The sequence below is a fragment of the Periplaneta americana genome, chromosome 6 (genome assembly GCF_040183065.1).
Source record: "Periplaneta americana isolate PAMFEO1 chromosome 6, P.americana_PAMFEO1_priV1, whole genome shotgun sequence".
NCBI lineage: Eukaryota > Metazoa > Arthropoda > Insecta > Blattodea > Blattidae > Periplaneta > Periplaneta americana.
In genome coordinates this window covers 30250896-30278477 of record NC_091122.1, presented here as the reverse complement: position 1 = coordinate 30278477, position 27582 = coordinate 30250896, and the positions used below count along the sequence as shown (strand labels likewise).

The 27582-nt window shown below is 35.0% G+C and overlaps 1 protein-coding gene across 1 annotated transcript in view; it reads left to right on the top strand.

The window, feature by feature from the left end:
* Positions 1-14197, top strand: part of Cdk5 (Cyclin-dependent kinase 5) — a 43042-nt gene extending 28845 nt beyond the window's left edge. Inside the window, exons 7-9 of the transcript XR_011332472.1 lie at positions 699-901; positions 10476-10590; positions 11570-14197. The gene's annotated coding sequence lies outside the window, so the exon portion shown is untranslated. The remainder of the gene's footprint in view (positions 1-698; positions 902-10475; positions 10591-11569) is intronic.
* The last annotated feature ends 13385 nt before the right edge of the window (positions 14198-27582 follow it).

The following is a 27582-nucleotide window of genomic DNA, read 5'->3' as shown; positions in this document are numbered from 1 at the left end:
GATAAATTGAAAATGGATAAAAGTACAGACTTGGCTTTTTCCCCCAGATGTTAAAAAAATTCGGAATGAATATTGTCTGGGCCAGGAGATTTCTTGGTTTTTAAATTTTGTATAGCTATATTTAATTCTTTGGAAGTAAAATTTTTATGAAATATTTCAGGTTTTGTACTAGTAATATTGTTGTTATTATTTTTATGTAATTCTCTTTTGATAAATTTGTCAGTTTTTTTGATATTGGGATGTAATCTGTGAGAGTTTGAGTAGTGTTTATTAAATGCGTTTGCTATATCTCTACTATCTGTTAGTGTTTTGTTATTAAGAATAATTTGTAAAAAAATTATTTAAGTAAAAAAACTCCAAGATTTATGTTTTTATAATAGATTTCCTAAAAATATGTATTTACATCATTTTTTTCTGAAAATATGTGTTTTTATGTTAAATAAAATTCGGGTTTTAAACTTGAAGCTTCATGTTCGGAATTTTTAACTTTGTTAATTGTGTTTTATCACACGCAAAAATAATATTTAATTACATAGAAATCCGCTCCTTAATTATTATTAGTATTATTATTAATTTATTGTTAATTGTATTTTTTTATTAATTGTGTTCATTATTACTGAGTGTAATTACTTACCACTGCCACCGAGTATTTACCCATTAGCAGTATGAATAAATACATACATACATACTCTTTGCAGTGCTGGTGTACAAGCTGTTCCACGTGGTCCAGGTATTGCAGTCCAAATACGAGATGGTGCAGAAGCTGGAGGTCTTCATGAGTGACAAGGACCTCCCGGACATGCTACAGAGGTGGCATGTAGAGTACTACGAATTCTGCTTCCACAGATGATTCTTCCGCCAGTCGGAGATATTCAGCACACTCATTGAACAGCTGAAGGAGGTGAGCCAGGCACAGCCTCTTGTTTTCCAACCCATTGTTTCATTTTCTCATTATATATGAAGTTTACAGATATATTGAGAGGAAGGGTTTTTTTTGTGTGTGTCTCTCTGTGTACTGAACCATTGAATGGATGTACGACGACTGTGCACATTGAAGGAAGAATGGGATATATTAAAATAAATAAAGAAACCTCGTATGCATTTCGTAATGATGTACATGGTTAATTACAAAATTAGGCTGTAAGTCTACATAATTTGGCAACAGTGTGTCATTGGCTCTTGTACGAATACACATATTAACTCGGTCTGAATGTCGGAATTTCGTTCCTTAGTCATTGCAGTAGTGTTGTCAGCCTTCCTCATCTCGAGAAATAACGATACATAAGATGTGATTAGAGACTGAAACATACTAGATAGGCAAAAAAATACAGCTAGGAAAAAGTGCAATGGATTTGCACGATTTTACTGGTGATTAGTAGTAAACATGTGGGGATGCTACAATGAAAAGGGCAGATCTTCGAACTCCTTCGTTCTCCTTATGTAGAGTAAATTCTGTTTTGAAAAATCAAAATTACCGTTTTTTTTAATTTCTCCAGTGTCTACCGCCCATATACCTGGGGACAGAGAGTTGCCCTTTACACTACAGATAGAGTTCGAGGAGCTCTATTCGCCACACTTATCAGCTTTGTTCTCATTACACATACGGCGGGGTTAAGGCGGCGAGAATGTTGGCGGAATAGAGGTATTTGCAATTTTTTTTTCTCGAAAATCAGTTAGTGTTCAGGATCCCCATTTTGAAGTAAGTCCAGGGGGAATACGGGACAGCATCCCGTTCCTCGATATGGCCGTTATTTCCGGAGACTGAAATATTTTAGGTAACACTTTTTAACTTTGCTCTAGAGTATGCCATTAGGAAAGTCCAGGATAACAGAGAGGGTTTGGAATTGAACGGGTTACATCAGCTGCTTTTCTATGCGGATGACGTGAATATGTTAGGAGAAAATCCACAAACGATTAAGGAAAATACGGGAATTTTACTGGAAGCAAGTAAAGAGATAGGTTTGGAAGTAAATCCCGAAAAGACAAAGTATATGATTATGTCTCGTGACCAGAATATTGTACGAAATGAAAATATAAAAATTGGAAATTTATCTTTTGAAGAGGTGGAGAAGTTCAAATATCTTGGAGCAACAGTAACAAATATAAATGATACTCGGAAGGAAATTAAACACAGAATAAATATGGGAAATGCCTGTTATTATTCGATTGAAGAGCTTTTATCATCCAGTCTGCTGTCAAAAAGAATTTATAAAACAGTTATATTACCGGTTGTTCTTTATGGTTGTGAAACTTGGACCCTCACTTGAAAGAGAAACATAGGTTAAGGGTGTTTGAGAATAAGGTGCTTAGGAAAATATTTGGGGCTAAGAGGGATGAAGTTACAGGAGAATGGAGAAAGTTACACAACACAGAACTGCACGCATTGTATTCTTCACCTGACATAATTAGGAACATTAAATCCAGACGTTTGAGATGGGCAGGGCATGTAGCACGTATGGGCGAATCCAGAAATGCATATAGAGTGTTAGTTGGGAGGCCTGAGGGAAAAAGACCTTTAGGGAGGCCGAGACGTAGATGGGAAGATAATATTAAAATGTATTTGAGGGAGGTGGGATATGATGATAGAGAATGGATTAATCTTGCTCAGGATAGGGACCAATGGCGGGCTTATGTGAGGGCGGCAATGAACCTCCGGGTTCCTTAAAAGCCAGTAAGTAAGTAAGTAACAAAATTAAGTCTAGAAAAAACTGCAACGGAATTGCTCGATTCTATTGCTGATTATTACTAAACATGTGGAGATGCTACAGTGAAAAGGGCGAGTCTCAGAGCCCCTTCGTTCTCCTTGTGCAGAGAAAATTCTGTTTTGGAAGGTCAAAATGATCATTTTTTTTTAATTTTGTCAGCCTCTACTGTCCATATGCTTGGGGACAGAGAGTTGCCCTTTATGCTACGGATAGAGGTCGAGGAGCTCTGTTCACCGCACTCTTCAGCTTTGTTCTCACTACACATACAGCGAAGTTATGGTGGCGAGAATGTTGGCCGTGATATTTTTTTCTCGAAAATCAGCTTGTGTTCGGGATTCCCATTTTGATGCTACCGTATCAGAAGAAGTTCCAGGGAGAATACAGGATCACATCCCATTCCTCGAAATGGCCATTATTTCTATGGATTAGAGACTGTAATATTTTAGGTAGCAAAAAAATAAGTCTACAAAAATGCGCAATGGAATTGCTCGATTTTGTTGGTGATTATTAGTAAACATACGGGGATGCTACAGTGAAAAGGGAGAGTCGCTGAGGCCCTCTGTTCTCCTTGTAGAGAAAATTCTGTTTTCTAAGATCAAGATGACCATTTTTTTTAATTTTGCCGGCCTCTACTGTCCATATGCCTGGGGACACCACAGATAGAGTTCGATAAGCTCTATTCGCCGCACTTATCAGGTTTCTTCTCACTACACACACGGCGAAGTTATGGCCGTGAGAATGTTGGCGGAATAGAGGTTGGTATTTTTTTTTCGAAATTCAGTTTGTGTTCGGGGTTCCCATTTCGATACTATAGTGTATGAAGTAAGTCAAGGAGGAATACAGGACAGTACCTAGTTCCTCGATATCGTCATTATTTCCGGAGATTACAGACTGAAATATTTTAGGTAGCAAAAAAATAAGTCTACAAAAAAAGTGCAACGCATTTTCTGGGTTTTTTTGGTGATTACTAGTTAACACACACAGTTCGAGAAGCTTTATTCGCCGCACTTATCAACTTTGTTCTCACTGCACACATGGCGGAGTTATTGCGCCGAGAATGCCGGCAGACTAGAGGTATTTTTTTTCGAAAATCACTTTGTGTTTGGAATTCCCATTTAGATGCTATAGTGTCTGAAGTAAGTCCAGGGGGAATACGGGGCCATACCCAGCTCCTCGATATCGTCATTATTATTGGGAATTAGAGACTGAAATGATTTTTGTAGCAACAAAATAAGTTAAAAAAAAGTGCAACGGATTTGCTCCATATTATTGGCGATTATTAGTAAACATGCTGGGATGCTACAGTGAAAAGGGCAGATCTCTGAGCCCTTCGTTTTCCTTGTGTACAGAAAATTCTGTTTTGGAAGATCAAAATGACCATTTTTCGAAATTTTGCCAGCCTGTACCGTCCATATGCTTGGGAGTGGAGTGTTGTTCTTTACACCACAGATAGAGTTCGGTAAACTCTATTTACCGGCCTTATCACATTTGTTCTCACTGCACACACGGCGGAGTTATGGCGGCTAGAATGTTGGCGGAATAGTGGTTCCCATTTTTTTCTAGAAAATCAACTTGTGTTCCCGATTCCCATTTTGATGCTATCGTGTAAGAAGTAAGTCAAGGGGGAATACAGGGCCTCATCCCGTTCCTTGCTACAGCCATTATTTCCGGAATTAGAGACTGACATATTTTAGGTAGGCCTACCAAAAAAATAATGCTAGAAAAAAGTGCGAGGTATTTGCTGGATTTTAGCGGTGATTATTAGTGGACATGCGGGGATGCTACATTTAAAATGGCGGGCCTCTGAGCTGCCCCGTTCTCCTTCTGTAGAGAAAGTTCTGTTTTGGAAGGTCAAAATGACCATTTTTTTTTAATTTGTCGGCCTCTCCCGTCCAAGTGCACAGTGATAGAGAGTTGTCCTTTACACTAAAGATAGAGTTCGAGGAGCTGTATTCAACGCACTCATCGGCTTTGTTCTCAGTACACATACTGTGGAGTTATGGCGGCTAGAAAGACCCCTTCCCCTTTTTTTCTCGAAAATCAGTTTGTGCTCGCGATTGGCATTTTGATGCTATCCTATATGAAGTAAGTGAAGGGGGAATACAGGGCCACATCCCGTTCCCCGGTATGGCCATTATTTCCGGAATTAGAGACCGAAATATTTTAGGTACAAAAAAATAAGGCTAGAAAAAAGTGCGACGGATTTGCTGGATTTTAGCAGTGATTATTAGTGAACATGCGGGGATGCTACGGTTAAAATGGCAGGCCTCTGAGCTGCTCCGTTCTCCTTGTGTAGAGAAAGTTCTGTTTTGGAAGGTCAAGATGACGATTTTTTTCAAATTTTGCCAGTGGCGTATACTGGTTAAAGGGTTTGGGCTACCACTGACCCTATTATTACACAAAATATATTTTAAAATCCCTATAATAAAATTCCTTACATATTTATGTGAATTCCAGACGTCTTGATTGGGACGAAAATACGTTGATGACTTCGTCCTTGAAATTACAGTTGGGCCACTTGCAAAGTTTCTGTAGAAATGACTTTTCAATGGATATTAGTGCCAAGCCGGATAAACGTTCTTGTGTATGAGTTGATTTACAGTAGGATTTTATTCTCTTCAACGCAGAAAATGTTCTTGCTGCCGATGCTGACGTAGCTGGTATTGTCACAATTAATGTTGCCAATTTAATGACTTCAGGAATAACTTGGTTCAGCTGGTTTTCATATATGGCAGATAATATTTCATGGATAGGTTTGTTCGAAAAATCAAAGACTTCTGCTGAATATATTACACTTAATTCATTTTTCAAACGTACTTGATCAAAGTGACTGTTATAGGACTGAAATAATTTGTTTAGTGCCTCATTCGGGAAGTTTTCTCTATAAGCAGAACATTTTTGATATTCTAGAAGATGTGTGAACTGAAGCTTTCCATAATCAGAAAATCTGTCAGTAATTTCCATGTGCATACGATCTAGTATGCTGTAGTACAGCTGCCTGTATTTCAATTCATCATCTCCTTTTCTTCGCTTTAATGGTGGTTCCATTGTATTGGCTGAAGAATTTTCATTTTCCATATTACTCCATATGGACGGAAACCCACTACGTCTGAACTCGGATATAGTATTTTTTTTTTAACTTTGATACCTCTTGCAAGTAGTATGCTATGTCTAGACTTTTTATCTGAAGAATATTGTAGAGCACATCTGTATGTGCGAACACTCTAGCATAGACTTCAAGAAGAAATATATTCTGAAACTGTGTGAAAAAATTCAAATATCCTTGAGCCTGCACATTTACAGCATCATCCCAGTTTTCTTCAGAGTCATTACAAATGATATTTTTAAAGAAAGCAGTCCGTTTTACTCTCTGTATTCCTTTACTGTATTTACAAGCCGAGATGTAAAATTCAATCTAGTTGGTGCTACTTTTGGGAGTTTCTTGTTCATAAATTCCTTGAGTTTTCTGATCTTTTAGGAGATGATGAGAAAAATGCAGCTAAACCCGACAGTGTTTTGAAAAAAATGCGGCATTCTGGAATGGATGAAGTAGTTTGTTGCAAAACTAAATTGAGAACATGGCTGTAACAATGGACAAATAGTGCTTGAGGATACTTTTCTTGAACTTTCGTTTTTAAGCCATTAATATTTCCCGCCATAACTGAAGCACCATCATATGTCTGTGCAATTAACTTATTGCCGACATTGTATTCTGCTATAACACCTTCCACATGCTGAAACAAAGCAGCAGCAGTTTTGTCCGAACTGACATTTGTGAATCCTATAAACCGTTCTTGAACATTGGCAGTACTGTCGACGTATCTTAAAACAGTGGACAATTGACTCTGATTAGAGCAGTAACTTGTTTCATCAACAACAATGGCCACAAAAGGTTTTATGTTCTTTATCATAACCCCACTTATAGCAAATATTAAGTCATTCTGAATTGCGAGAGAAGTACCACGCAATACTGTTGAACTCTCAAGATGATTGGCCAATAAATGGTCAAATTCACTTAAGGAACTTAAATATTCAATATAATTTCCTATATTGTCTGATTCCACACTCTCATTATGACCCCGAAAAGCCAATTCTTGTTTTCCTAGAAAGCAGACTGCGTTAATAAGATGCAGTAAAATCTCCCGATTTTTTTTTCACAAGAGCATTGTGTTGGTTGATGTGTAGAGCTTTTTGCTTATCTAGCTGTAAATCAATTCTTGTCTTCCCAAAGTTTGCAAAGTTCATGCTACTACAAATATGAGCTTTTGATTTGTCGTATTCTAGGACTGCCGTTCGAAGGGAGTTCATATTAGAAAACCCCTCTTTTGACCACACATTAGTTTTGCGGCTAAATGACAAACATGGCCAGCAAAATAGTTTAGACAGTTTAGAAGTACCACACAACCAATTCCACTTACCATATGATGTTGAAGTGAAATGGCGTGTGTACTCTCGCTGTTTTTCTTTTACGTCCAAGGACAAATTTAACTCAGGAGTTGGTCTTTCCATTTTCACAATTTCAACTTTCTCGTTGTTATGTACGACGGTTAAAAGGCACTTTTAATAAACCTTCTATTACACAGTCATTTTCAACACAAACCTCTCCAGAAACTTGTTCTGCCATATTTTTCGCAATATCACTTAATTGGGAAATTAAAAACTTAATAATTCACAATTAATATAACTCTTAGACACTCGAACAAATCACAGATTTAAAATAATGCACTGCAAGAACACAATCACATTCAATTGCTAGCGTACTAAGCGTATTGCTGCTTCGCGCCTGCGAAGAAACCGATCATGAGAGCGGCAACTCGCCCGCCTACAGTACACGATGGAAACAGGAGGGAGCGGGGGGGACGGGCAGTTGTGCGAAGGACAGCATGAACGAAACGGTCACAGGCTACCTCACGTAGCAAGCGGTTTCCCCAGCGATGCCGCCTTGACAACTTGTTTCTTTTCGAGAGCAGAGAGCGAATATAAATCTAACAATTACTTTAATTTTAATTACTATGGTAAAACTAATAATACAAAATTATTACATTATGATATATTATAAACTTTTTCTTTTGTAATTTCCTTGAGCTACCGCCGGTAGCCCCGGTAGTCCGCAAAATATGCCCCTGAATTTTGCGGCCTCTCCCATCTGAACGCACGGGGATAGAGAGTTGTCCTTTACACTAAAGATAGAGTTCGAGGAGGTCTATTCAACGAACTCATCGGCTTTGTTCTCAGTACAAGTACTGCGGAGTTATGGCGGCTAGAATGTCGGAGGAATAGTTTTACCTTTCCCCTTTTTTTCTCGAAAATCAGTTTGTGCTTGCGATTGCCATTTTGATGCTATCATGTAAGAAGGAAGTCAAGGGGTATACAGGGCTGCATCCTGTTCCTCGTTATGGCCATTATTTCCTGAATTAGAGACCGAAATATTTTAGGTACCAGTACCCAAAAAAATAAGGGACTGATTTGCTGGATTTAAGTGGTGATTATTAGTGAACATGCAGGGATGCTACAGTTAAAATGGCGGCCTCTAAGCCGCTGCGTTCTCCTTGTGTAGAGAAAGTTCTGTGTTTTGGAAGGTCAAAATGACCATTTTTTTTAATTTTGGAGGCCTCTCCCGTCCAAAAGCACGGGGATAGAGAGTTGTCCATTACACTAAAGATAGAGTTTCAGGACCTCTATTCAATGCAGTCATCGGCTTTGTAGGCAGTACACGTACAGCGGAGTTATGGTGGCTAGAAAGTCGGCGGAATAGTTTTACCTTTCCCCTTTTTTTCTCGAAAATCAGTTTCTGCTCGCGATTGCCATTTTGATGATATCGTGTAAGAAGTAATTCAAGTGGGAATACAGGGCCGCATCCCATTCCTCGCTATGACTATTATATCAGGAAGTAGGGACTGAAATATTTTAGGTACCAGTACCCAAAAATATAAGGCTAGAAAAAAGTGCGACGGATTTTCTGGATTTTAGTGGTGATTTTTAGTGAACATGCGGGGATGCTACAGTTAAAATGGCTGGCCTCTAATCCGCTCCGTCCTCCTTGTGTAGAGAAAGTTCTGTTTTGGAAGGACAAAATGACCTTTTTTTAATTTTGCCGGCTTCTCCCGATGAAACGCATGGGGATAGAGAGTTGTCCTTCACACTAAGCATAGTGTTCGAGGACCTCTATTCAACGCACTTATCAGCTTTGTTCTGAGTACACGAAATGCGGAATTATTGTGGCTAGAATGTCAGCGGAATAGTGGTTTAAACCCTTCCCTCTTTTTTTCTCGAAAATCAGAAAGTGTTCACGATTGCCATTTTGATGCTTTCGTGTAAGAAGTAAGTCAAGGGGGAATACAGGGCCGCATCCAGTTCCTCGGTATGGCCGTTATTTCCGGAATTAGAGGCTCAAATATTTTAGGTACCCATAAATTAAGGCTAGAAAAAAGTGCGACGGATTTTCTGGAATTTAGCGGTGATTATTAGGGAACATGCGGGGATGCTACTGTCAAAAGAGCGGGCGTCTGAGCCTCTTCGTTCTCCTTGTGTAGAAAAAAGTCTGTTTTGGACGGTCAAAATGGCCATTTATTTTTATTTTGCTGGCCTCTCCCGTCCAAACGCGCGGTGATAGAGAGTTGTCCTTTATACTGAAGATAGAGTTCGACGAGCTGTATTCAACGCACTCATCGGCTTTGTTCTAACTACTTGTACGGCGGAGTTATAATGGCAAGAATGTCGGCAGAATGGTTCCCCTATTTTTCTCGAAAATCAGAAAGTGTTCGCGATTGGCATTTTGATGCTATCGTATAAGAAGTAAGTCAAGGGGGAATACAGGGCCGCATCCAGTTCCTCGGTATGGCCATTATTTCCGTAATTAGAGACTCAAATATTTTAGGTACCCAAAAATTAAGGCTAGAAAAAAATGTGACGGATTTGCTGTATTTTAGCGGTGATTATTAGGGAACATGCGAGGATGCTACAGTTAAAATGGCTGGCCTCTGAGCCGCTCCGTTCTCCTTGTGTAGAGAAAGTTCTGTTTCGGAAGGACAAAATGACCATTTTTTTAAATTTTGCCGGCTTCTCCCGTCCAAACGCGCGGGAATAGAGAGTTGTCCTTTATACTGAAGATAGAGTTCGAGGAGGTCTATTCAACGCATTCATTGGCTTTGTTTGAACTACACGTACTGCGGAGTTATGGCGGCTAGAAAGTCGCGGAATGGTGGTTTTAAACCCTTGCCCTTTTTTTCTCGAAAATCAGTTTATGCTCGCGATTGCCATTTTGATGCTATCATGTAAGAAGTAAGTCAAGGGGGAATACAGGGCCGCATCCCATTCTTCGCTATGACCATTATTTCCGGAATTAGAGACTCAAATATTTTAGGTACCCAAAAAAATAAGGCTAGAAAAAAGTGCGACGGATTTGCTGGATTTTAGCTGTGATTATTAGTGAACATGCGTGGTTGTTACAGTTAAAATGGCGGGCCTCCAAGCCGCTTCGTTCTCCTTGTGTAGAGAAAGTTCTGTTTTGGAAGGTCAAAATGACTTTTTTTTTAAATTTTGCCGACCTCTCCCGACCAAACGCGCGGGGATAGAGAGTTGTCCTTTATACTAACGATAGAGTTCGAGGAGCTGTATTCAACGCACTCATCGGCTTTGTTCTCAGTACACGTACTGCGGAGTTAGGCAGCTAGAATGTCGGCGGAATAGATGTTTACTATTGCTATCACTACTGCTGCCGCTACCAATGTTATTGCTGGCACTAGTACTAACTTTTATTTTCTTTTGCAGTGGCTGTTGGTCTGCAATTCTGTACTGACACACCGGCTGAACTTGCGATGACACATCCTTACTTCAGTGCCCGCAACGCAGCAATAAATAGTGTGAGCATGGCCAATAGTGAACCGTGAGTATTGACTGTGTGACTAATGAACCAGTGAGAACATTTACGACATATGTGCTTTTTAAATAGTATTGAAATTCCTTTTCATAGAATTTGATTGGATGTAAATGTGAAAAGTAGTTTGCAGTAGTGTATGAGGCGGTTGAGCCTTGAAAAACTCATCCTGTGTCGATAACACTTTACCGTGTTATGTGTTTTATGACTAAGAAGTGTATTAATTGTCGTTTTCTGTACTGTTGTAGAAGTTTGAAATAGTTATTGTGTTATGTGACTGAACAAGAGTACAGTATGTTATTTATTGCCTATTCGAATAGTAGATTGTGCCCAAAAACTTTCTTCCCTCCTTCCCTTTCACTACAAAATGCTACGTGGTCTTAATGAGGACCACTGAAAATACTGCTACTGCTACTGGTACTGCTGCTACTACTCTACTACTACTACTACTACTACTACTACTACTACTACTACTACTACTCCTGCTACTGCTACTACTGCTACTGGTACTGCTTCTACTACTACTACTACTACTACTACTACTACTACTACTACTACTACTACTATTCCTGCTACTGCTACTACTGCTACTGGTACTGGTGCTGCTTCTACTACTACTACTACTACTACTACTACTACTATTCCTGCTACTGCTACTACTGGTACTGGTGCTGCTTCTACTACTACAACTACTACTACTATTCCTGCTACTGCTACTACTGCTACTGGTACTGGTGCTTCTACTACTACTACTACTACTACTACTACTATTCCTGCTACTGCTACTGGTACTGGTGCTGCTTCTACTACTACTACTACTACTATTCCTGCTACTGGTACAGGTGCTGCTTCTACTACTACTACTACTACTACTACACTACTACTACTACTACTACTACTACTACTACCACTACTATTGCTATCACTACTGCTGCCACTACCACTGCTGTTGCTAGTACTATAGTACTAACTCTTGGTTTCTTTGCAGCACCTGTTGGTCTGCAATCCCGCACTGAGATTACCAGCTGAAGATGCGATGACTCATCCTTACTTCAGTGACCTCAACCCAGCAATAAAGAGTGATCGCTGCCAATAGTGAACCTTGAGCGTTGACTGTGTGACCAGTGAGTCAGTGAGAACATTTAATACAGATGAGTTTTTCCATTAGTATTGAAATTCCTTTTCATACAATTTGGTACGATGTAAATGTGAAAAGTAGTTTTCAGTAGTGTATGAGGTTATTGAGCCTTGAGAAACTCATCCTGCGTCGATAACACTGTACCATGTTATGTGCATTGTGAGTGAGAAGTGTTTTGTCGTTTTCTGTACTGTTGTGGGTTATTTAAGTAGTTTATGTCCAAAAACTTTCTTTCCACCTTCCCTTTCACTACAAAATACTTCGTGGTCTTAGTGATGGTCACTAAGGCTGGTATTCATAGTCGACACTTTATATCACCACTTTGCAAAGTGACACTTTTGACGAAAGTGGCTCCTTCATATTAGTGGTATTCATAGACGATTGAAGAAGTGCAGTTCACAAAGTGTCACTTTTCGCCAGCAAGGTATAGAGTTACAATTTGGTTGGTAACAGAAGTCCCACAATGCTTTTCTAAACAAGTGAACATACAATAACAAATTAATGACGTATAACCTACAAATTACAATGCTTGTGATTTGAATTGGGAGCCTAATTGTTCGCGCGAGAAAGAAAATATATATATTTAAAGTTGTTTTATTTCAGTTTCTAGTTTTTGTTGACAATAGTTTAGATTATTTCAATCAGTTCAGATATATAACATTTTATTAAATACCGGTAGTTAGTGATACTGCTGGTGAAATTAGGTTAGGTTTTGTACAGTACATAGCTGATCCATTAAATTATATAGTTAGATTAGGTTCTGTACATATCTTTTTCATTGATTTATGTCGCTAAGATTAATTTTGTATGTATCCATTCCACTGATTTATATAGTTCGGTTAGATTTTGTACATATCTTCTATTAGTTTATATAGTTAGGTTAAGTTGGATTGAGTAGGTAAAGTTTTTATATATATAATTAAATTTATATCGTTAAGTTAGGTTTTATACGCATCTCCTTCATTGATATATATCGTGTTTTTTCCTTTATTTTCATTTTTGTCTTTTTCGTGAATAGTGAATAGAAGTAAAAAAAGAATGAAATAAATACATTACTACTGCTATTATTATTATTATTATTATTATTATTATTATTATTATTATTATTATTACTATTTTCTCTCTCTCATTTCCATTATTGCCTACTCTTCAGGAATATTTTGAATGCCAAATCGTCGGTGAAGAAACAATACCGCATAAGTAACAAAATGCAAATTTTACAGGGCAAACAAAAAACGTAATTTAAAAAAAAACTAATCACTTCCGCAATGTGAAATTCGGCATGGCATTAGTAAATAATGCTAGAAATGTGTACGGTATCCGAAAATGAAATTATATTCCAATTTTAAGTTATTTATGTTAGTTACGTGGTATTAGAAGGCTAGCTGTGAAGATTTATGTCAGTTACGTGGTATTGCACTAAATTAGTTTTCACTTAATTTTCAATGATAAAACATTTTTAAAGTGAAGAAGTGTTATAATAAAAAGAAGTAAGCAATGTTTTGGTACTCTTAATTTTATTTTTAATATTACTAAAGTTTTTTACAGAAAAATATTGTAATTGTTAAACAATATTTGGAAAGGTTTCCTGTAAAACAATCACCTTGAAAAAGATCAATATGATGTAATTATAATTATGTTTATTATTTTGTGAGACGTGTTAATGAATTATAGTGTTGCTTTTAAGATTGTCATTTATGATATAAGGAAATACACCTTGCTTATAAACAAAATTACACATAACCAATGTTATCATAGAATGCATGACAGTACTTTGGCAAAACACTTTTTAGTTGCTGCAAGTGATTTCACTTTGACTTTTTTTATTCTCAGTGGTTGAGAATATAATTTCTTGTAGTCACTTATGTACTTTGTTTTCTGGGACGCCTTGGCATTACTTGCCAGTCTAAAGTGAAAAAAAAAAAAAAAAAAAAAAAATGTACCATCAGGACGATATTGTATTGCCCTCGGATCAGTTACAGTGGGTTCATTAGTTCCTCTTCCTGGGCGAATTGGATAATAAATCCAGAATATTTTGTCAGCATAATTTCTGAAGAAAGAATAATCTAAATGCTTAACATAGTAAAGTGTGGGTTTCTTTCTTGCTTCTCTTGTTATTGAAACATTTTAACTTGCATTCAATTACACTGTGAACTGAGTCACACTCCATCTGAGTGTGACCCTTCTCTAGATATTTTTGGGTAATCAACACAGAAATTGCTAGACCAAGGAGGGCATTAAACATGACTGCATTTCTATTTTGGTATGTACATCCATCAGAGTACAAAATTACTGGCAGAGGATTTTCTTTTATGCAGTCAGTCAATGCATCTATGACACAACAGGTGAAAACCAATGCCACCAGTTCTGCCTGTGTTTCGTCGAACCAGTAACATACGACATCATGATTTTTCAAGTTGTAAATTTTAAAGTTATGCACACATAACTTAGTCTTATAATACACAGAACTTGCCTGTATGTATGGAACTATTTTGACTACCTGGAGATCCATGGTAAATACATTGCCCAGTTCCATTTCAGCATCCTCTTTATCCTTTTCTTTTTCTTTTTGAGGTCCCTTCTTCTTTCCATCATATTGCAGCCATACAGCTTCACTTTTTTTTCCCAGTTTTGTAATTACAACAGATGTCACATTGATCTTTCTTCGAGCTATAAATGCTGATGTTACTTTCCTGGAAAAGCAGGTTGAAATATCTCTGCTCAGAGGGTCAGTATTTTCATGTGCACATCTCTGTTTATACAAATCATGTACTGGATTTTGGAATGAACTGTAGGCTCTAAATAAAATTTGCTTGGTGACTGTCGACAATAATGGGAAGGTAGTTTAGGGAGACTATCAAAAAATGTCCAGAGAAATTGTGTACCTTCTTCCTTTTTGGCATGAGTGTGGAAAACAGTAGAAGAAGAGGACATCCCATGCTTTGAATTTTCTAACCAATACCTGATACTCCAATCTTTTATTGCAAGAGTATTCAAGAACAGTTTCTTGCACACTTGAAACTTTTCATTGCCCACATGGAAATGATACAACAAAGTACCTTTTCTTCTTGACTCACTAGTACTCTTTCCAGGACGTTTTGTTGGGATTACATCCACAAGACCGTTCACGTATTGTTTTCTCTGATCCCAGGTCATTTTATTCCAAGATATATAAAAAAATTTCTTGTCTTTCAGCATTCCCAATTACATTGCATTGTCTGAATTTTGATTTTTGACACATTTTGGAATTACATGATGCCCCTAGTTTCCTTGCATCCCTGTATGTGTCATGCGTTACTTTTACAGTTTTCAGCCTTTTATACCCAACGTAGGCTTTCCCTTTCTTGCAGTTTTCACAGAATATTGTGTACACTTATTACAACGAAACTCAGTAACTAATAGGTACAGAAGTATTGATGTGTCAGATAAGTGCATACAGCTCGAATTGTCGGGAAAAATGATGCTTTGCGGCACACAGATTGACGTTCATGTTTCCGTAGCATTGTTGAGAAATATTAAATTCAGTCTTTTCCTTCGATGACCCATATCAACTCATCCATATTAAATGAGCATGTATTACATTTCAATTTGTTACTGAAAGAAATGTAAAACTCCTTTAATTCAGTTTGGTTATATTAAACTATTTTCCGCCGTACGCATTACTGTAAGAAGATATCTAATTGGAGGTACACAGCTCGCACACTTTGTCCATAAAATAGCCTACAGCATTATTTTATTCTTCCGTGTTGAAATTTTTCTTATTCACTTACGCGGTATTTCCAACAAATGTACCCTGAATGCAGTTAGGCGGTATTGCATGTAGTGTAGTTACGCGGAATTTCAGTAATATTTTCAGGAATTCTGATATGTGGTATTGTTTCAACTCCTTTTTCTCACATTTACATAGTGAAATTACACTTTCCCACGCTATCAAATGGTGCTCGCAGTGTCAGGGATGCCAACGCACCAAAAAACAAAAAATCGTCAAAAAGTCAGTTACGCGGTATTGTTTCTTCACCGACGAAATGTTTCTACAATGCAAAACGAAATAGGCCTAATAGTATGAGATCTCTTTTCATGATGAGGCTATGACTGCACATGAACTAGAGACAGTAGATGTATTGCTTACCGGCGTGAAAATATATATTACTGGTATCAAAACAGTAATGATTATATCAACATCAAGATAAATCTTATCTCAAAATACAGGTAGTCAACAAAAATCAAAATCATTTTAAACCCAATATAATTATGGAATCTGCTTAGAAGGCAGGCACGTGAGGTCTCTCAATGCTAATTTAAGATAGTTATGCCTACATTAGATTGAAGTTAGTTTAATATTATTTAAGTTAAAAAATTCGTTTCAGTAATAAAAAATAGGTTATATATATACCTACATATCACTTCATCGAATTGAGGTTATAAATATACGAATGTTACTACAGAAATATCTGAACTACAATATTATATATTATATTAATGTATGGTACATATCTGTAGCATAGAATTTTAATGCAGTCAATAACTGTATTATTGGAGGCACTGGCAAACCTCTATTATTCGTTTTTGTCAACCAGTCATCGAAAATACAGTAGTGTGCAAATTAATCCGAACAACGTAATTACTTATGCAAAAACACTCAAACGGAATAAAAAAAGGATCTAAGACATACCTCAGTAATCTATGTGGCCTCCCTTGTTCCTAATAACAGCTCTGAGATGATTTGGCATGGATTCCACTAATTTCCCACAAATGTTCTTCATTTCTTCATCGCGAAACCATACACCAATGAGGGCAGATATCATCTTCTCCTTTGTAGAACAATCCATTTTTTGCTTTCTTCTTTTGCAAATTGACCACAAGTTCTCAATGGGGTTGATGTCGGGTGAGTTGCTTGGCCAGGGGAGTACCTGAATATTCTTCTTGTTGAAGAATTCTGTAGTTTTTCGAGACGTATGGCATGGTGCCAGGTCTTGTTGGAACACACCTCTGCCATCTGGAAATGATTTTTGCAGCTGGGGCACGATTCTGGTTTCCAATAAGTGAATATATTTGTCAGAATTCATCATTCCCTTGATAGGTATTAATGCTCCAGGCCCTTCATGTGTAAAACAACCCCAAAACATTACTTTAGGGGGGTATTTGGGTGCTTGTTGGAGATGAGCTGCTGTTACTTTTTCGGATCCTTTCCGTACGTAAGAAACACGGTGGCCGTGGACCTCGAAATGAGACTCATCGGAAAAAAGTACATTCTTCCAGTCATTCACTGTCCAGTGTTGATGTAATTTTGCCCACATTAAGCGTGTTTTGCACATAACAGGGGTTAGCAGTTGCTTCTTAATAGGCTTACGAACCCTTCGTCCAGCTTCCAAAAGCCTACGCCGCACTGTTGTGACGTGAATATTCGCCCCAGTGGTAGCCATTAACTCGCGGGTTAAGTTGACAGCAGTTAGTCTAGGATTTAATTTACTTTTCCTGACAATTAAACGATCATCTGCAGGTGAAGTCTTCCTTTTCCGGCCACAGCTTCCTTTTTTCTGGGGTGTGATGGATCCAGTCTCCCTGTATCATTTTATGATCGAATTAACAGTAGCCAAACCGATGTGACATTCTGCAGCAATTTGCCTCTGTGTCATAGAAGAATGCTTTGCTAATGTTATAATTTTAGACCGTTTTCGTGGAGTTGTATCCATTTGTGAAGACGACAGAATGTACACAGGATTGCAGTATTAAGTCTTCAACACAACTGAAATGCTTATAAGTACAAAACGACAGGCAAAATGTCACATATTATAAAAAAAATAATAACGACAGACCTTCAACAATGGAATTACACGTACTACAGATGTCAATTAAAGCGGTATGAGCAGCTGTGAGGCCAACAATGACAGAAAATGTAAAAATATGTCGTGTTCGGATTAATTTGCATGCTACTGTATAAGCAATCTCAATAAGTTTCTTTATCAGATTGGAACCGTTTTTTTAAATTCTGTATCATTATAAAATTCCACGGGGATTGTCTTTAGGCTTATCTCTAATGTAGCGCTTTTGTACATTGTCCACATTGTGCCATCTCTTCCGCACGTTCTAATAATCGACAACTTCCAAGATGTCCGCCATTTTTCTACAGTGTCGCTTTCGGCTCAAAGTGTGGTCAGAACTACACTTTCATCCAAAGTGTTCCTTTGCACCAAAGTGTCAACTGTGCAACGGAAAAGTGATACTTTGCGTCTTCCAAAGGACACTTTAATCGAAAGTGTCGACTATGAATACCAGCCTAAAACTCTATACCAATAAAAACGTATAAAATATAATAAGAAATCAGTATTATTTCGTATCTTTTTATTTTTACTCACTTGCAATGTCAGGTAGGAGTATTTTTATTGCAAAGTTGGCTGCATAAACTACAAGATAAATAGGCCTATTTTAAGTAAGTTACATGTAATTTACGTCATGTAGAAAAGCTAATTTTTACACAATTCCTATGCTGCATAATAAATTATTTTATGCTCAACCATGCCGAAATGTAGTAATTATACACCTGGTAGCAGACCTTTAATGCATGTCATTAAAGTACACCTACTCATTAAAGATCAGGTCTTTCAGCCAATGACGACTCAGGTTACAACTGTTCAGCCAATGACAGGTCAGTTTTCTACCGTTATAAAACCGCAATTCTCGGATATGCAATCGAAAGAGAATTAGCGAAAAGTCACGGAAGCTGGAAATCCAATACTGTCGCAGAAGGTTATGTTCTGTTACTATAATAATTAGCGTTAATTGTAAATAATATTCAAATAAATTCAATTTGTCATCTCGTTTTTTAATGTCTAATTTAATTTCAATGTTATCTCTGTAGGTTCTTTGGCCTAGGAAGGTCAATGTGAACATCTGTTCCTCGGAAAAAATCAATACTTTCGCGTCTGCCAACATCTCACAACATACGGGACATTGGTCAAGGTCAGATACAAAGAAAATTAATAATATCAAGTTAGAAATATGGTCGAGCATAAAAAGTCGTATGAAACTCGCCTATAATGGTAATTAAGAAGCTCGTATGAAAATTATGAAACTCGCTTGTGCTCGTTTCATAAATATCCATACTCACTTCTTAATTACTTTCATTATAGGCTCGTTGAATAATGTACTATTAATGGAAGTAAATTAATAAAAAGCCATCATGATACAATTATTGATAAGCTTTTATTTTAAATAGTTTCACTTATAATCACAGAAATGAAAATAATGTCAGTGGTGAAATGTGATGTATACACAAGGTGTTAAGAAAAAGTGTCTAATAGTTTGAGATGTGGTAGTATTCGTAAAAGCAATAAAAAAAGTTTGGTCCAAAAATTAATATATTTGAAGAAACAAGGACTGTGAAATTTGTATTGTAACAACAACATATCTCTTATTGTGAGCACTCAGCCTCTTAGTTCTCCTTTTAGAAAAAATTATGTCTCACACAAACAGTCCTTTTTTGACCATTTTTCGACAGAATAGAATAAATAGACTGCATGCATTAGATAGAATAGGACAGACCAGGGCAGCTATTCAGGTGATGTAGATTGTGTCAATTTTACAGCACTACTTGACTTGAGAAACGTATCCTCATTGCTTCTGTTCAGCCATCCCTGCAAAGGTAAGTTAGCTGACTCTATGTTATTTTATCAGGAGTACTGTATAGCAGTGGTGTAGCGTCAATGTAAGCTAAAAAGCTTAGCTTCCCCATTTAATAATCATTTCATAATAAACCTGCAGTTTATGGAGAAAATGATTTATTAATTTCAATAGAATTTATATTTATGCGTTAAATATGTGATGCGGCAGTTTAGGATGATTTGTGATGCAGCAGTAAACAAGAAGCCTGCACACACCAGTTTCCAAGCAGACTGGTTTCTTCTGTGTAATCCACCCCGCAGATTTTCCATCCCTTTCTAACTAAACTGCCCTAGTCGCAAGGCTCGCAAGAAGCTAGCTTTAACATTTAAAATAAGTAGTTTCTGAGTTATCCCTTTTCGTCAGATGTGTTCAGTTGAAGTGTTAGTGTGCATTGTGGCTGATATATTAAATAATGAGCGAAATAACAGTTCCTGACACTAATTTACGTGAATTTTTTTTAGGACAGTTGTATTATCAAGACTGACTTACGAACAAAAGTATGATTTAAAAAACAAATGACTGACTCCCTTGCTGTCAATGAAGGACACAACCAAAAGACAGACGCATACTTACGTAATGATACTAATATTGTGATTTCTCTAAGTATGACAGCTTGAGCTAATGTTATAGGTATATGTGTCTATTTGTTAAGAGATATGTGTAAACCGTGAAATCATATTTTACTACGTATCATTTGAGGACATGCCTTATTGGTGTTATTTACGATGTTCCAACCAATCTTCGACTGCTGACTTGAAATTGACTACTATTTATTTTAAGACTATATTTTTGTAATACGTTTTCTCATATTGGATGAAAGACAACTTGAGTTAGCTTCCCCTGCTCAAAATTTCATGCTACTCCACTGCTGTATAGTCCATTATACATTTGTAAAGTTGAAAAGCTGTTTTTCAGACACTACGTATTTTTTTGTCTCCTTACCAATTTATTAATATATTAATCCTACGTTATGGTGTGTATACAGTGTGTTTGATAAGCTCTGCATATTGTCTTTTACATTTCAACAGAATTTTTTTTTTCGAAAAACACTCTAATACGTCAAATCTTACATTTTAAAAGTCACTTTTTCACAAACAAACCATCTTTAATATCATTGTTATGCGAGTTGTGACGTCACCGCAAGCATTTTAAAATTACCATTTGAAAGAGAATCTTCATAAATACGCGTAGATGTCAGCCGAAGATCCCATTCTTTTAATTTAATTTTACGTTTGTAGAACTTGTTGAATTTACAAACAATACATATCTCGTATCACAATTTTATCACAAATTGAATTGTATAACTTCCATATTTGGCACTTATAATTGAGAATAAAAGTTGTTAGTAACTTCTCTAAAACGAATAAAGTAATTTCTCTGGGTCAATACAACGAAAGTTCAATTAATTAAATGTTCGAAATGTTTCCCATTTACGATCTGGCAATGATAAAGACGCAATAGAAATCCCTTTCAACATTTTCAATTAAGTACTGCTGGTGATTTCACTACGCTGCATTCGTATTCTTGTTTTCAACTCATCCATATCAGCAGCTTCGTAGCAAATACTTTGCATTTCAGCATAAATTTGCGGCCAGGATGAACAGTAACAGAAGGATGGCTTTTTCGCGACTATTTAATCCTGTATTATAAAAGATCGGACACTATTTTAAAGGAAATGCTTCTGAAATTTCAAAGCTGCATTACATCTCAGCCTTGCTGATGCAACAAATTTGTTTTCATTTCTTTTCTCGTATATTTTCTTTCTTTGTTCTATTTTCTCCTTTATTTTCGCTCGTATGTTAGAGACTTCCCTTTGCGATGGATTAGAAAGTTTACAGGAGTTTTACCCACAAATAATTTGCACACCTCAATAATTAAGGCATGAACTTCGCCTTGTCTATGCTGATGAATCTCATAGAAATCTTACAACTGACGTAACTGAGAAAATAGTTGTCTGACTGTCTTGGAGAAGAGATGGGTTTGAATTTTTTTAACATGAATTTTTTTGTTAAGACACCTGTGACCGAAATTTCGTTTTGTTTGCTTTCCTATGTGGAATAATTATTTCCCTTCTTTTGTGGGATTTTATTTGACTTGACCCCGCAGAGAACAATAAAAAAGAAAAATCAGGTGGAAGATCCAATTTGTTTTCCAAATAAAAGAATAATCATAAAAACGAAAACAAATTAAAGATACATTTTACAAAAAATATTAGATTGTCATAATAACAACTCACATTGTCACATCTTTCATACCGCCATTTTCTCTTTGTGGTGAAGTTGCGTTTGTTGTTTTTCCTCTTCTATGAGGTTCAAAATATGTATCCCTCTACTTTTTGCTCTATTTTCTTCTCTAACTTGGCTCTATTTTCTCCTCTAACTTGGCTCTCTATTCTCTTTATTTTCCCTTCTTTTTCGCTCCAATTTTTCCTCTATTTTCTCCCCTTTTTCTCCTCTACATTTTATTCTATTTTCTGTCTATTTTCCCCTTTATTTTTCATATATCCCTTCTGTTTTCTTTTAAAATTTTTCCTCTAATTTCTATACTATAGGCCTAATATCTTCCACTCCCCCTCTGTTTTCTTCTCTGTTTTTCTCTATTTTACCCAATATTTATTCCTCCATTTTTCCTCTATTTTCTGCTCTATTTTCGGTCCAATATCTTCCCACTAATTTCTCCTCTAATTGCATTTCTTTTCTATCTATCTATCTATCTATCTATCTATCTATCTATCTATCTATCTATCTATCTATCTATCTATCTATCTATCTATCTATCTATCTATCTATCTATCTATCTATCTATCTATCTATCTATCTATCTATCTATCTATCTATCTATCTATCTATCTATCTATCTATCTATCTATCTATCTATCTATCTATTCTATTACATCTATGCTTTTCCATCTTATCTATCTATCTATCTATCTATCTATCTATCTATCTATCTATCTATCTATCTATCTATCTATCTATCTATCTATCTATCTATCTATCTATCTATCTATCTATCTATCTATCTATCTATCTATCTATCTATCTATCTATCTATCTATCTATCTATCTATCTATCTATCTATCTATCTATCTATCTATCTATCTAATTCCATCTATTCTATTACATCTATTCTTTTCCATCTTATCTGTCTATCTATCTATCTATCTATCTATCTATCTATCTATCTATCTATCTATCTATCTATCTATCTATCTATCTATCTATCTATCTATCTATCTATCTATCTATCTATCTATCTATCTATCTATCTATCTATCTATCTATCTATCTATCCTATTCCATCTATTCTATTCAATCTATACTATTCTTTTCTATCTATTCGATATTTTTCTATCTATTCTATCTATCCATTCTATTCTATATACTCTATTCTATTCTATATACTCTATTCTATGTATTCTAGTCTATCTATTGAATCTATCTTATTCTATTCTGTCTATACTATTCTATCTATACTATGCTATTCTATCTATTATATTCTATTCTATCTATCCTATCTATTCTATCATTTATCTATCCTATCTATCTATGCTATCTGTTTATGTATCCATCCTGTATCCATCCTATTTATCTATCCATCCTATCTATCCATTCTGTTCTATTCTATCTATTCTATTCTATATATCCTATTCTATTCATTCTGTATATCCTAAACTAATCTATCTATTCTATTCTATCCATTCTATTCTGTCTACCTATTCTATCTATTGTATTCTATCTATCAATTCTATTCCATCTCTGCTATTCTATATATCTATTCTTTTCTATCTATTCTATTTCACTATCTATTCTGTTCTATCTATTCTATTTCACTATCTATTCTGTTCTATCTATTCTATTCTATCTATTAAATTCTATTTATCTATTCTGTTCCATCTATCCATTCTACTGCATCTAATCTATTCCATCTATTGTATTCCATCCATCTATTCTATTCTACCTATCTATTCTATTCCATCTATACTATTCTATGTATTCTAATCTATCTTTGCTATCTAATCTATTATATTTCGTGTATTCAATTCCATGTTATTCTATTTATTATAATCTATTTTATTCTATCTTATATTCTATTTATTTATTCTATCTATCCTATTCTATTCTATCTATTTTATTCTATCTATCAATTCTAATCCATCTATGCTATTCTGTATATCTATTCAATTCTATATATATTCTATTTTAACTATATTCTATCTATTCTGTTCTATCTATTCTATTCCAATTATTCTATTCCATCTATTCTATTCTATCCTAATCTAACTGTGCTACCTTTTCTATTCTATTTTATGTATTCTATTCTATCTATTCTATTTGTTCTATTCTACTGTATCATATTCTATTCTGTCTTTATTCTATCCTATTCTATCTATCTTATTCTATTCTACCTCTTCTAAATTATCTATCTTATCTATTCTATCTATCCTATCCATTTTATCCTATCTATTCTACCCTATTTATCTATCCTTTGTCTATCCTATCTATCTATACTATCTTTCTATCCATTATAATTATTCATTCTATTCTATCTATTCTGTTCTCTTCTATCTGTTCTATCTATCTATCTATCTATCTATCTATCTATCTATCTATCTATCTATCTATCTATCTATCTATCTATCTATCTATCTATCTATCTATCTATCTATCTATCTATCTATCTATCTATCTATCTATCTATCTATCTATCTATCTATCTATCCATCTATACTAACTATTGTATTCTATCTATTTTATTATATCTATTCTATCAATTCTATACTTTCGTTTCCATTCTATCTATTCTATTCTATCTTTCCAATTCTGTTCAGTCTGTTCTATCTATTTTATTCTATCTATTCTATCTATTCCATCTATTCTATTCTATTCTATTTATTCAATTCTATCTATCTATCTATCTATCTATCTATCTATCTATCTATCTATCTATCTATCTATCTATCTATCTATCTACCTCCCTGCCTGCCTGCCTGCCTGCCTGCCTGCCTACCAACCTACCTACCTACCTACCTACCTACCTATCTATCTATCTATCTATCTATCTATCTATCTATCTATCTATCTATCTATCTATCTATCTATCTATCTATCTATCTATCTATCTATCTATCTATCTATCTATCTATCTATCTATCTATCTATCTATCTATCTATCTATCTATCTATCTATCTATCTATCTATCTATCTATCTATTTATCAATGTATCTATGTACCTATCTATGTATTCATCTATCTATCCATTCATCTATCTATCTACCCATCTATCTATCTATATCTGTCTATCTATCTGTCTGTCTGTCTGCCTGACTGCCTATCTGTCTATCTATCTATCTATCTATCTGTCTGTCTGTCTGTCTGTCTGTCTATCTATCTATCTATCTATCTATCTATCTATCTATCTATCTATCTATCTATCTATCTATCTATCTATCTATCTATCTATCTATCTATCTATCTATCTATCTATCTATCTATCTATCTATCTATCTATCTATTCTTATGTATCTATTCTATCCTATTCTATGTACCTATCCTATTCCATCTATTCTATTGTTATTATTCTATTCTATCTATTGTATTGTATGTATTCTATTTAATCTATCTATTCTATTCTATCCATCTATTCTATTTGATCTATTCTATTCTATCTGCTGTCTTCTGTCTGTTCTATTCCTTTTATCAATTCTATTCCATCCATCTATTGTATTCCATCTATCTATTCTATTCCATCTATTGTATTACATCTATTCTATTCCATCTATTCTATTCTATCTATTCTGTTCCATATATTCTATTCCATCTATTATATTCTATTTTATCTAGTCTATATTAATCTACCTAGTTTATTCTACTCTATCTATTTTGTTCTATCTATTCTATTCTGTCTATTCTATTCTATCCAATTTTACTCTGTCCTATTCTATTCTATTTTATTCTATCTATTCTAGTCTATTCTATTCTATCTATCCTTTGCTATTCTATCTATTCTAATCTATCTATCCTATTCTTTCATTCTTTATATCCTATTCTAATCTATCAATTCTATACTAATCTATCTATTCTACTCTATCTATTCTATTTTGTCTTTATTCTATTTTGTCTATTCTAACTAATCTGTCTATCCAACTATCTATTCTATCCATCTATTCTATGCTTTAAATAAATTCTAATCCATCTATGCTTTTCTATAAATCTGTTCTATTCTATGTATTCTATTTTACTATATATTCTATCTGTCTATTCTATTCTATCTGTTCTATTCTATCCATTAAATTCCATTTAACTATTCTATGCCATTTATTCTATTTCATCTACTCATTCTACTCCATCTATTCTATTCCATCTATTGTATTCCATCTAGCTATCCTATACCAGCTATTTATTCTATTCCATCATTTCTATTCTATCTATTGTAATCTGTCTGTGCTATCTATTCCATTCTATTTTCTGTATTCTATTCCATTCTATTCTAATCTATCTCTTCTAATCTATCTATTTTATTCTGTCTATTCTATCGATGTATTCCATTCGATCTATTTCATTCTATCTATCAATTCTATTCCATCTATGCTATTCTATATATCTATTCTATTCTATCTATTCTATTTTACCTATCTATTCTATTCTATCTATTTTATTCTATCCACTCTATTCTATTTATTAAATTCAATTTATCTATTCTACTCCATCTATTCCATTACATATATACATTCCATTCCATCTATTCTTTTCCATCTATTATATTCCATCTATCCTATTCCAGATATCTATTCTATTCCAATTCTATTCCATCTATTCTATTCCAATTCAATTCCATCTATTCTATTCTAACTATTCTAATCTATCTGTGCTATCTCTTCCATTCTATTCTATCTAATCTATTCTATCCTATTCTATTCTGTCTATTTTATTCTATCCTAATCTATCTTATTCTATCCTACCTCCTCTATTCTATCTATCCTATTTATTCTATCCTATTTATCCTATGTCTCTATCCTATCTATCTATCTATACTATCTATCTATCTATCTATCTATCTATCTATCTATCTATCTATCTATCTATCTATCTATCTATCTATCTATCTATCTATCTATCTATCTATCTATCTATCTATCTATCTATCTATCTATCTATCTATCTATCTATCTATCTATCTATCTATCTATCTATCTATCTATCTATCTATCTATCTACCTCCCTGCCTGCCTGCCTGCCTGCCTGCCTGCCTGCCTGCCTGCCTACCAACCTACCTACCTACCTATCTATCTATCTATCTATCTATCTATCTGTCTGTCTGTCTGTCTGTCTGTCTGTCTGTCTATCTATCTATCTATCTATCTATCTATCTATCTATCTATCTATCTATCTATCTATCTATCTATCTATCTATCTATCTATCTATCTATCTATCTATCTATCTATCTATCTATCTATCTATCTATCTATCTATCTATATCTATCTATCTATCTATCTATCTATCTATCTATCTATCTATCTATCTATCTATCTATCTATCTATCTATCTATCTATCTATCTATCTATCTATCTATCTATCTATCTATCTATCTATCTATCTATCTATCTATCTATCTATCTATCCTTTATATTCTTTCAGCCACCGGTGTGGCTCAGTCGGTTAAGGCGCTTGCCTGCCGGTCTGAAGTTGCGTTCAGGCGCGGGTTCGATCCCCGCTTGGGCTGATTACCTGGTTGGGTTTTTTCCGAGGTTTTCCCCAACCGTAATGTGAATACAAGGTAATCTTTGGCGAATCCTCGGCCTCATCTCGCCAAATATCATCTCGCTATCACCAATCTCATCGACGCTAAATAACCTAGTTGTTGATACAGCGTCGTTAAATAACCAACTAAAAAAAATTTATATTCTTTCTAAGTATTCTATTCTATCTAGCTATTCTATTCTATCTATTCTGTTGTATCAATCCTATTTATCTATTCATCTATTCTATTCCATCTATTCTATTCAATCTATTCTATTTTATCTATCTATTCTATCTATCTGTTCTATTCTCTCTAACTATTTTATTGTATATATTCTATTATATCTATTCTATTCTATGTATACTATTCAATCTATTCTATTCTATCTATTCTAGTCTATATATTCTATTCCATTTATCAATTCTATTGCATCTATTCTATTCCATTCACCTGTCT